The 10,179-nt window shown below is 42.7% G+C and overlaps 1 pseudogene; it reads left to right on the top strand.

The window, feature by feature from the left end:
* LOC102765063 overlaps positions 1-8,987 on the top strand; it is a 140,664-nt pseudogene extending 131,677 nt beyond the window's left edge.
* Positions 8,988-10,179: the final 1,192 nt, after the last annotated feature.

Genomic DNA, 10,179 nt, shown 5'->3' with positions numbered 1-10,179 from the left:
CCCCCCCCGGGAGCAGGCCTAAGCCAGCAGGTCGTTATCTCCCGAGGGGTCCCAAACTGTGAGAGGGCACAGGCCGGGCTGAGGGACCCCCTCCTTCCCCCCGAGTGCACAAATTTTTGTGCACCGGGCCTCTAGTCCTATATAATAAAAGAGAAACATGCAAATTAACCATCACTGTCGCTCTGCCACTCCGCTACACCCACCAACCAATCAGAGGGACTATGCAAATTAACCCAACAAAGATGGAAGTTAATTTGCATACGCAGGCTCGGAGCGAAGACTGAAGATGACTGAAGATGGTGGCAGTCTCAGAGCTGGAGTGAGCAGGAGGCTTGGGTTGGTTCTGGCGACGGAAGAAGCTAAGCTTCCCACCGGCCCTGAACTCTGCTCATGGAGGGGCTGGGGGCTTGGGCTCTGCTCAAGGAGCTGGGGAAAAAAAATAAAAAGGAGGGTATGGGAGCAGTCAGAGCGGAGAAGCCAAGCCTCACTGCTGCGGCTGGACCAAAGACCTGGGTCCCGGGTGCCAGAGAAAAACCGGTGCCGGCAGCCAGGGGAAGTAAGGCCTATTGCGTGAATCTTTGTGCAACAGGCCACTAGTCCTATATAATAAAAGCCTAGGTGGCATCATGCCCTCGCATGACCCCCTTGTGAGACACCCTCCTGTGACGCCCTTGCGTGATGCCCTCGCGTGACTCCCTGTGCGATGCTCAAGCGCAACATTGTCACAAGAGGCCACCACAAGATGGCTGCCAGAAGATGGCCACTACAAGATGGCCACGTGCACAGTGGAGGCGGGGCTTGGTGGCCGCTCCGTGCAGTGAGGTCTGGGGTTCCCACGGCTCTGCATGGCACAAAGGAGGCCGGTCCCAGCAGAGGAGGCAGGTCTTGGCAGGGAGGGCAGTTGTGGGCAATCAGACTGGCAGGGGAGGGCAGTTGGGGATGATCAGCCCCCCTCAGGGAAGGGCAGTTGGGGGCGATCAGGTTGGCAGGCAGAAGTGGTTGGGGCAATCAGGCAGCACGCAGGCGAGCGGTTAGGAGCCAGTGGTCCCAGATTGTGAGAGGGATGTCCAACTGCCTGTTTATGCCCGACCCCTGCGGAATTGGGCCTAAACCAGCAGTCAGACATCCCCCGAGGGGTTCCAGATTGGAGAGGGTGCAGGCCGGGTTGAGGAACACCCCCCGCCCATGCACGAATTTCATGACTGAGCCTCTAGTAATATATAAATAAGTAAACCCTAACAGTATGCATTTACTCTTTTTGAATTTTTTTGTTGATTCTTTAATATTGTCAACAACATAATTGAAACTTAACTGACTTGTAGTTAATAAAGTAACTAAAGTAAGTAAACAAGTATGTGAATGCCACCCAGGTTTTCCTGCTTTCCATAAATGGTATATATTCAATATATCAGCAAAATACTTAGCCTTGCTTACCAGAGTAATTATCACTTTCATCATTGAGGCTGAGACTCTGATTTCCATGCCTAGTGTTGACATAAATCTCTTAATGAATATTAAAAAAATTGTATGGTGAGGGAAAAGTACTGAACTTATATGCATCATTCTCTGAACTCCATTATGCACTTGAGAAACTGATAACCAGACATCTCTTAATGGATTGTATTTTTAATTTATCCAACTTTTAGGGGAAATATATGTGTATTTTTCACAGAATTAATTTATTCATCTAAAAATGTGCATCTAGTGCTTACTCTTTGTGAGTCACTTGTTATTGACACAAAGAGAAGACCCTCAGAATGGAGGCTGATGTCAAGTGAAGCAAGAGATAGCAAAGCCAGCAGGAGGCATCACTGGCCAATTGAGATAATACTCTATATACAATCATGGATTTGTTTTTCTTAATTAAGCATGATACCATAAACATTTTTCTTATCTTAACATAAATGTATTCTCTCTTTTTTTTTTTTCTCACGAGAAGGGAAATTGGGTCAGGTTACGTATCTGAGAAATTTTGAAGTAGTGAGGGAAAGATGGAGGTTGAGGGCTGTTGAGGAAAGGGAGATAGAACTTATCAAACAAACTCTCAGCAGACCTGGGAGGGGACTCCATAAACCCAGAGGCAACAGAGAGTCTAGCAGCCTACCCTCGAAGACACAATAGCCAACTGGGGACAAAGGAGAGGCTATGGTCCACTTTTTCCCTTGTTTTTCTTCCTCTCCCTTTCTTCTTCATCATTTTGCTCATTTTATTCAAGCTTTATTCGTTAAGAGTTTTGACTGCTGGTAAAAAGATTGCCACAGAAGTTTTAGATCCAGAGTCATCCCAGATTCCATTCAAAGGCATCAGCTGCATCAGCTTAGTTTGCTGCTGTATGAGCTTGGGGGTTAGGGGAATGGATAGTAGGAGCAATCCAACAGAGTTGTTTAGGAGAATTAGTGGAACTTAGTGAATAATAATTATTGCCAATAATTAGATATGGAGGGAAAAAGGAAAGTAAGGAACAATACTAACTCCATGATTTTGTGTCTGGGTGACCAGGACAATTTCAAAAGAAGAAACTAATTTGTTTATGGAACCTTAACTAAAGCTCATTTAGTCCAACCTCATTTCCAGTGTTAAGATCCTCTCTATATCATCTTGCCAAAGGAAGGTTCAATATAAGAATGGACATCTTTAATAATAGGGAACATTCTATCTCCTCTAACAGTGTAATCTACTTTAGGCATTTCATGTCAGATTTCTTGAGTTCATGGTGAAAAGAAGTTTAGATTATTGAAAATACAGAATTTTAAGTCAGTAGAGAGATCAGATTTGGAGCCAAGGAGATAAGCTGACATTATGACAAGTAGCAAGGAGCAACAGTCAATGGTAGAGAGAGAGAAGTGTTGAATAGGGAACCATGACTGGTCTTTGGAGGACAGGGGAGTGGGAGAGAACCACAATGGAGAAAGAGAATAAAGGAGGAAAACATTAATTACATATGGTAGTTTCATAGAAGTTAGGAAAAGAGAGTTTCAAAAGAGGGTGAATAATGGCAAAAGCAGCAGAGGACAAGCAGAAAGAACAAGATCAGGAATGTCCTTCCATATTCTTCTGGCTCAGGTCTTCATAGTATGACTTCATTATTTTGTTATAAGTCATTTCCTGGAATATTAGAGTATAGACTATTTAAACTTAAGGATAAAATCATTCTAAATTTAAATATAAATAGCTTATTCTTTTAAAATTGTTTGAGACTTGTGCATGAACCTGGTTTATTACACAGCATGCCCTCTTTCTTTTTAAAGGTGAACATTTTAATATTAAAATCAGGGAACTCTGAGATAGTGTGTATATTGTATCCAATAGAACAGAATTGAAGTTTTGAGTATATTGTGTATTTTTTTGTATGAATGCTTCCTCAAGTACTTTTTTACTGTTTTAATGGACTCCATGGTGACGTAGTTTAAGATACAAATGTACTATTGGGAAAGATGGTTCAAGTCTGTCATAGGTTGTCATTGTATGTTGATGATGATTTCATTTTAATCCATTCTGGTCATTTCTCCATATCATAGAATCACTGACCATGAAATTTGGCAGAAGTGACAATTTTGTTCAGTATAGGGCTAGCACTACCAGGATACAGGATATTACAGAACATATGTAAAATGTTTTATCGCTGCTGCCTGGAAAGTTCTGTGGTATGTGAGATTACTTTCTACAACTTATTAGCTAACCTGTGAACATAATAATCATGTCTAAAGCATTTATTTTACTTTATATGTATAAATATGCTGTTGAATAGCAGGGGTTCAAGAAACTATTCCTCAGGAAAAAAAATCCACTTCAAGAACCTTGCTATAAAGCCTTGAAATTCACACATTATTTGCATTTTGAGGGTCCATTTTAAGTATTGACTCATAAATATGCTGATCTGGTTAATTAACTCAACATACTACATTCCTTCCCTTCCATCAGAGGGATGGAGGGTCAAGACAGTTTGATGAAAAGAATGTTTGGGAAAGTCCAGGGTCTGGGATGTTGTCTGGAAGGGTATGCTGTGGGCACCAATGTGAGAGTATAGGGGAATCTGAAGACAGTCAGGACACCAATTCCTGGGGACTGGTGAGCACTCAAAGACAGCAGACAGAGTTTCTTTACTTATGTCTGGAGAAAATTTCAGATATCTTAAATAGCCAGAAAAAAGCATAAATTTAGGCTGAGCACAGGAGCCTCCTCTGTGACATTGCTTCCAGGGTAGCACAAAGGATGCTGTTGCAATCAGCATACTCCTTAGCTTCCCTTTTCATTTGATTAAATGGACTTATCTCTACTGCTCAGGAGGATCACTAAGAATCCATTCTCCTGAGCCTACAGGACACCATAATAGGGGCAAACTTTGGAGAAGTCAGACCAGAATTAAAAATACAATAGCTATCACTTTTAAATTTGTACAGTTTGGGAACATTGCTAGCATTCTTTCAGTTGCTTTCATCTATTAAATTGACATACCTTCCTGAGAATGCTGTTACAAGAATAAAATGCAACAGCTGGCATTAAATACAACGATCCCATATGATGCCTGATGCCAATCAATGTTTTTTTTCTTGCTTCTTGGCCCAAACTACCTTTCATACTAACAGGGTGGAGGACGTGAGGAGGCTGTTCCTTTCGAAGACCTCCTCCTGGGCTGCTTTGTGTGTGTTTCTTTTTTTAAAAATATATTTTATTAATTTTTTGCAGAGAGGAAGGGAGAGAGATAGAGAGTTAGAAACATCGATGAGAGAGAAACATCGATCAGCTGCCTGCTGCACACCTCCCACTGGGGATGTGCCCGCAACCAAGGTACATGCCCCTGACCAGAATCGAACCTGGGACCTTTCAGTCTGCAGGCCGACACTCTATCCACTGAGCCAAACCGGTTTTGACCCCTCCACTTTTCAAAGAGATGAACAACTAGGACAGTGGTTCTCAACCTTCCTAATGCTGCGACCCTTTAATACAGCTCCTCATGTTGTGGTGACTCCCAACCATAAAATTATTTTTGTTACTATTTCATAACTGTAATTTTGCTACTGTTATGCATCGTAATGTAAATATCTGATATGTGGGATGTATTTTCATTGTTACAAATTGAAAATAATTAAAGCATAATGATTAATAACAAAAACAGTATGTAATTATATATGTGTTTTCCAGTGGTCTTAGGTGACCCCTGTGAAACGGTCATTCGACCCCCAAAGGGGTTGCGACCCACAAGTTGGCGACCCACAGGTTGGCGACCCACAGTTTGAGAACCGCTGAACTAGGAGGTGGTGACTAGGCCAGCTGCCTGCTGTGGAAAAGTGAGGGAGAAGAATAAGAAAGACTCTTGGAAAATTCTTTTCTAGTATGAAAGAATAAGAAAAAATAATGGGAGGAACCAATATGGTGGCATAAGGTATACACTTGTATGTGCTGCCTCCCACAACCACACCAAAACTACAACTAAAAGACAAAATGGCTATCATCCAGAACCACAGGAAAGTTGGCTGAGTGGAAGTTCTACAATTAGAAGGAAAGAGAAAAGTGCATTGAGACTGGGTAGGAGGTGTGGAGGCGCCAAGAGTGGAGGTACAGAGGCACGCGAAACGGGCTGACAACTGGGTGCGCTGTTTTTTTTCAATTGGAAGGGAGATATAAGCTCCTGACTGCTCTGAACTCCAGTTTCCAGTGAGACTCTGGGGACCCAGACTCCTACAGGGAGAAACTAGACTGTGTATCGGGTTGGAAAGCAAGGGTGGCTTTCTCGCAGAGGTGCTTAAAGGGATCATTGTTACTGTGTGGGGGCATGGGATGTGGGGACATGGAGACACGGAAACCTGGAGACGCAGAGACGTGGAGACGAGGAGATGGCTGACTGGCAGCCATCTCTGTTTGCTCCACCCTGGTGATTCCCTGAGACTCTGCCCCACCCAATTTACAACCCCACCCAAGCTGTGCACAATGGCTTATGCATATGAATGGTCTGTCCTTTCGCAGCCTAACCTAACAAACTGCAGCTGGGTCAGAGAGCTCCAAAACTTCCAAACCCCGAACAAAGAGAAGAAATCTGCAGATCTCATTGTAGCTCCTGCTGGGTGGCCTCAGGCAGTGGCTGACTTTGCACCTCCTTGGAGATCCAGGAGCCAGTGTACCCAGTGGTCAGATACCAGATTTCAACTCCTCACATCCATAAGTGACACACTCAAGAGGCAGATTCAGTGAGCACCAAAGCCCCACTGAAGCAAGTCCTGCCCCATAGGGGTGTCTCCTTGCCTAAGGGTGCCGTTTCCAGCACTGCAAAAGCTGCTTCTTCCCTTATGAAAGCTTCTATATCTGTCACCAATGCTAAAAATTGTGAGGTACGAAAACCTGAGCAACTTCAAAAAACTCCTGCTAGTCCTTTGAAAACAAACAGAGGTATTGAAAACAATCGGGAAATCAGCTGAATCCCAGACAGTTCGGCCCAAAGAAGTAAATAGAGAAACTTGCCTGTAGTCTCACTCTGAAGACACCAGGAGCAGGAGTCAAGCCGTTTCTGGAGCGCTTCGGAGAGCGCTGTCTAGAACACAGCAAAGACAGCCCCACGCAGAGCACACCCCACAGGACCCCCATGGTCACTCCAAACACCAAGGCCATCCAGGAAAGACTGTTAAAGCAAAACACATCTTCATCTATGACCCATGTAGTGCAGCGGCTCAAGCAGAGCATGAAAAAGAACTAGCATGTCTTCATGGCTGATTTGACAAGGGCAATTTATGGAGTAAAGAAAAAGGCAAAAACTCAAGAAGCAAACAACTAGAAACCAAACAGGAAATTCACTCTTAGAACACTCCCCTCAGAAAACATCAAGTTGTTTCAAATATCCTGTCATGTCCAGAAACAGAAAAGGAAAAGGTGGCAGGAAAGCAGACTCCAGCACAGCCCCCGAGCCCAGAACCTGCAGGTTTCACTAAATGTGAAATGACGAAGTCTAGCCCTTTGAAAATAACACTGTTTTTAGAAGAGGAAAAGTCTTTAAAAGTAACATCAGACCCAAAGGTTGAGCAGCAGACCATAGTGGTATGTGAAACTGAGATGAGCCTGGATGACAAGGATGACATCAATAGTTCAAAAGTGGTTAATGACATCTTCAGTGATGTCCTGCAGGAAGGTGAGCTGGATGTGGCCAGGAGCCCAGAGCAGATGGGCCAGGCAGGAGCCTAGAGCAGGGAGGACCAGGAGGATGCCCTGAATATCTCCTCAATGTCGCTGCTTGCTCCGCTGGCACACGTCGGCTGATAAATCCAGAGAGTTTTGCTTCCTCGCCAAGGTTGGAACTGAAGGGCAGTAGCATACATGAGAGTCCCAAATCAGGAAAGTTCCAGTGAACCTGTGTCCCGCGGGCCGAGTCTGGTGATAGCATTGGTTCTGAGGACTGTGAGGACTGTGACCTTCTTTACAGCATTGATGCATACAGATCTCAGAAAATCAAAGAAACAGACCGTCCTTCAATTAAGCAGATTGCTCAGAAGATTCTACTTCAAAATTAGAGGGAAAAAAGAATGCTGAAGAAAAGAGTGTCTTTCCTTGTCAGGTGAACATCAAGCAGAAAATGCAGGAACTCAACAGTGAAATCAACCTGCAGCACTACCAAGCCAGCCAGGCCCTGAACTGCTGTGTGGACGGGGAGCACGGGAAGGGGTCCCTGGAAGAAGCCGAGGCGGAAAGACTGCTTCTGATCACAACTGAGAAGAGCTGAATTGATGAGCTGAATAAACTGAAGAGTGAAGGACCTCAGAGGAAGAATAAGACTGGTCTCCTCTCCCAAAGTGAATTTGTCCCATCCAAAGGGTCAGTCACTTTGTCAAAAATCCGTTTGCCTCTCAAGGCAGATTTTGCCTGCAGCACAGTTCAGAAACCAGATACAGCAAGTTACTCCTTCCTCTTCATACCAAAGGCAGGAGCCAAGAGCATGGTGGCCACCCCGCTGGCAAGCACTGCCACTTCTCTGAATGGTGATGCCCTGACATTCTCCACCACGTACACTCTGGAAGATGTGTCCAATGACTTTGAAATCAGTATTGAAGTTTACAGCTTGGTGCAAAAGAAAGATCCCTCAGTGCCAGATAAGAAGAAAAAGGCATACAAATCCAAGGCTATCACTCCAAAGCAAATTCTCACATCTATAACTACAAAAAGCACCCTTCATTCTTCAGTGATGGCCAGCCCGGGCGATCTCCATGCTGTGTGCACCAGCAACTTTATCCTTGTTGGATCTTACTCGCTGTCCTTGTCTTCAGTTGGAAACACTAAGTTTGCTGTGGACAAGATAAATTATGATGTAAAAGAGCGAGAGCTATTGGGATATTTGTTCCAGGAAAAGGTGCCCTTTTTATCTCTTTTGGAAGGTCATATTCATTTTAAAATAAAATGTCCATTGAATTCAAGTGTTGAAGAAAAAGGTTTTCTAACCATATTTGAAAATGTGAGTGGGTTTGGTACCTGGCATCGAAGATGGTATATTCTGTCTGGAAACTCTATCTCTTACTGGATGTACCCCGATGACAAGAAATGGAAAAATCCCATAGGAAGGATAAATCTGGCCAATTGTACCAGTCGTCGGATAGAACCAGCCAACAGAAAATTTTGCACAAGACGCAACACTTTTGAATTAATTCCTGTATGACCACAAAGAGAAGATGACCGAGAGACGCTTGTCAGCCAGTGCAGGGACATACTGTGTCACCAAACACTGGCTGTCTGCAGACACCAAGGAAGAGTGGGACCTCTGGATGCAGAAGCCCAATCAAGTCCTTGTGGACATTTGCCTCTGGCAGCCTGATGCCTGCTATAAGCCTTTCGGGAAGCCCTGAGCGGGGTAGTTCCCGTGCGCTCAGTGGTGGCTTTGAGCTCCGTCATATGTGTATCTTAAGAGCGGCAGATATGCTGATTGCATTTTATGCTTTAAAAACGAAAGGGTATGTGCCAATATTCACTACATATTATGCAGTATCTGTGTCTTTTGTATGTAAAATTTCAACTGATTTGTCATTCATAAATGCCTAGAGGAAAATTCATTATAGTTGATTTTGCTAAATCTTAATCTAAAAACCTCATTTCCTAGAAACCTGATTATTCAGTTATTCACAATAAAACATTTGTTTGTTTTTAAGTAAGGAATTGTAACTTGTCTTGTTGGAGCTGTGGGTCTCAGCACAGAGGGGTCTTTGGGAGTTAGAGCCACTCTTTAGCCTCATAGGTCTTCCTGTTGGTTGTGGGCCTTTATTGGATGTATCTTGTTACTGTCCCACTGAAAAATTTCTAAGGGACTTCACAGAAACGTTTTTAGTAATGGAGGTAAGGGCTTTTTCAAAGAGCAAATGGGCATTCGTTTAAAGCTGAGGCTTCTCTGAACAGGAGATGCAGACTTAAGGGATATAGTGTGAGATTTGGGGGTAAGATGTTTTATTTAGAAGACTTAATAATCACATGGTTTACATTTGTTGTTACTGAAGATGCTGCATGGTACACATTTTCATAAAATGTAGGCTTTCAAAAGTAATTATTTTTGCTATATAGCTAACAGACTCCTCAGATATACTTGGCATGTTAGTTTCTTTCTGTTCCTGTAACAAGAACAAATGTAAATTGAAGAATTTTTATATAAGAAAGTAAATCTCACAAGCTGCTGTGGACTAATACTTGGCTTGCCAAAGCTCTTGACTTTGCTTTTCATGTCATATATGACAATGTCTAGAAATCCGTTATGAAATCTGTTGAAAAACTATTGAGTAATGTATTTCTTTAAAAGCCTAACACTTTATTTTTGTGTTATAAAATATTGTAAAACATGGTCTCAAACTTTTAAGTATACTTTGAGTTTCTTCTCTAAATTGTTAAAGTTATTGATGGTCTCATTTATAAACACTAAATTCTGTCACCTGTCATTTTATCTTTTATTCATTTGAATGTGTTTTTTCTTATGTGTATTATAAAATGTGTTTTATGATCTCTTACCTAAATAAATACTTGTAAATGGAAAAAAATAAAAAATAATAATAAAATGTCAAGGGCAAAAGACAAAGAGAGAATCTTAAAAGCAGCAAGAGAAAGAAACTCAGTTACCTACAAGGGAGTACCCATATGACTGTCAGCTGATTTCTCAACAGAAACTATGCAGGCCAGAAGGGAGTGGCAAGAAATATTCAAAGTGATGAATAGCAAGAACCTACA

This window comes from Myotis davidii, unplaced genomic scaffold, assembly GCF_000327345.1.
Source record: "Myotis davidii unplaced genomic scaffold, ASM32734v1 scaffold47, whole genome shotgun sequence".
Lineage (NCBI taxonomy): Eukaryota > Metazoa > Chordata > Mammalia > Chiroptera > Vespertilionidae > Myotis > Myotis davidii.
Note: the sequence above shows the minus strand (reverse complement) of the source record. Positions and strands in the feature narration are given on the sequence as shown.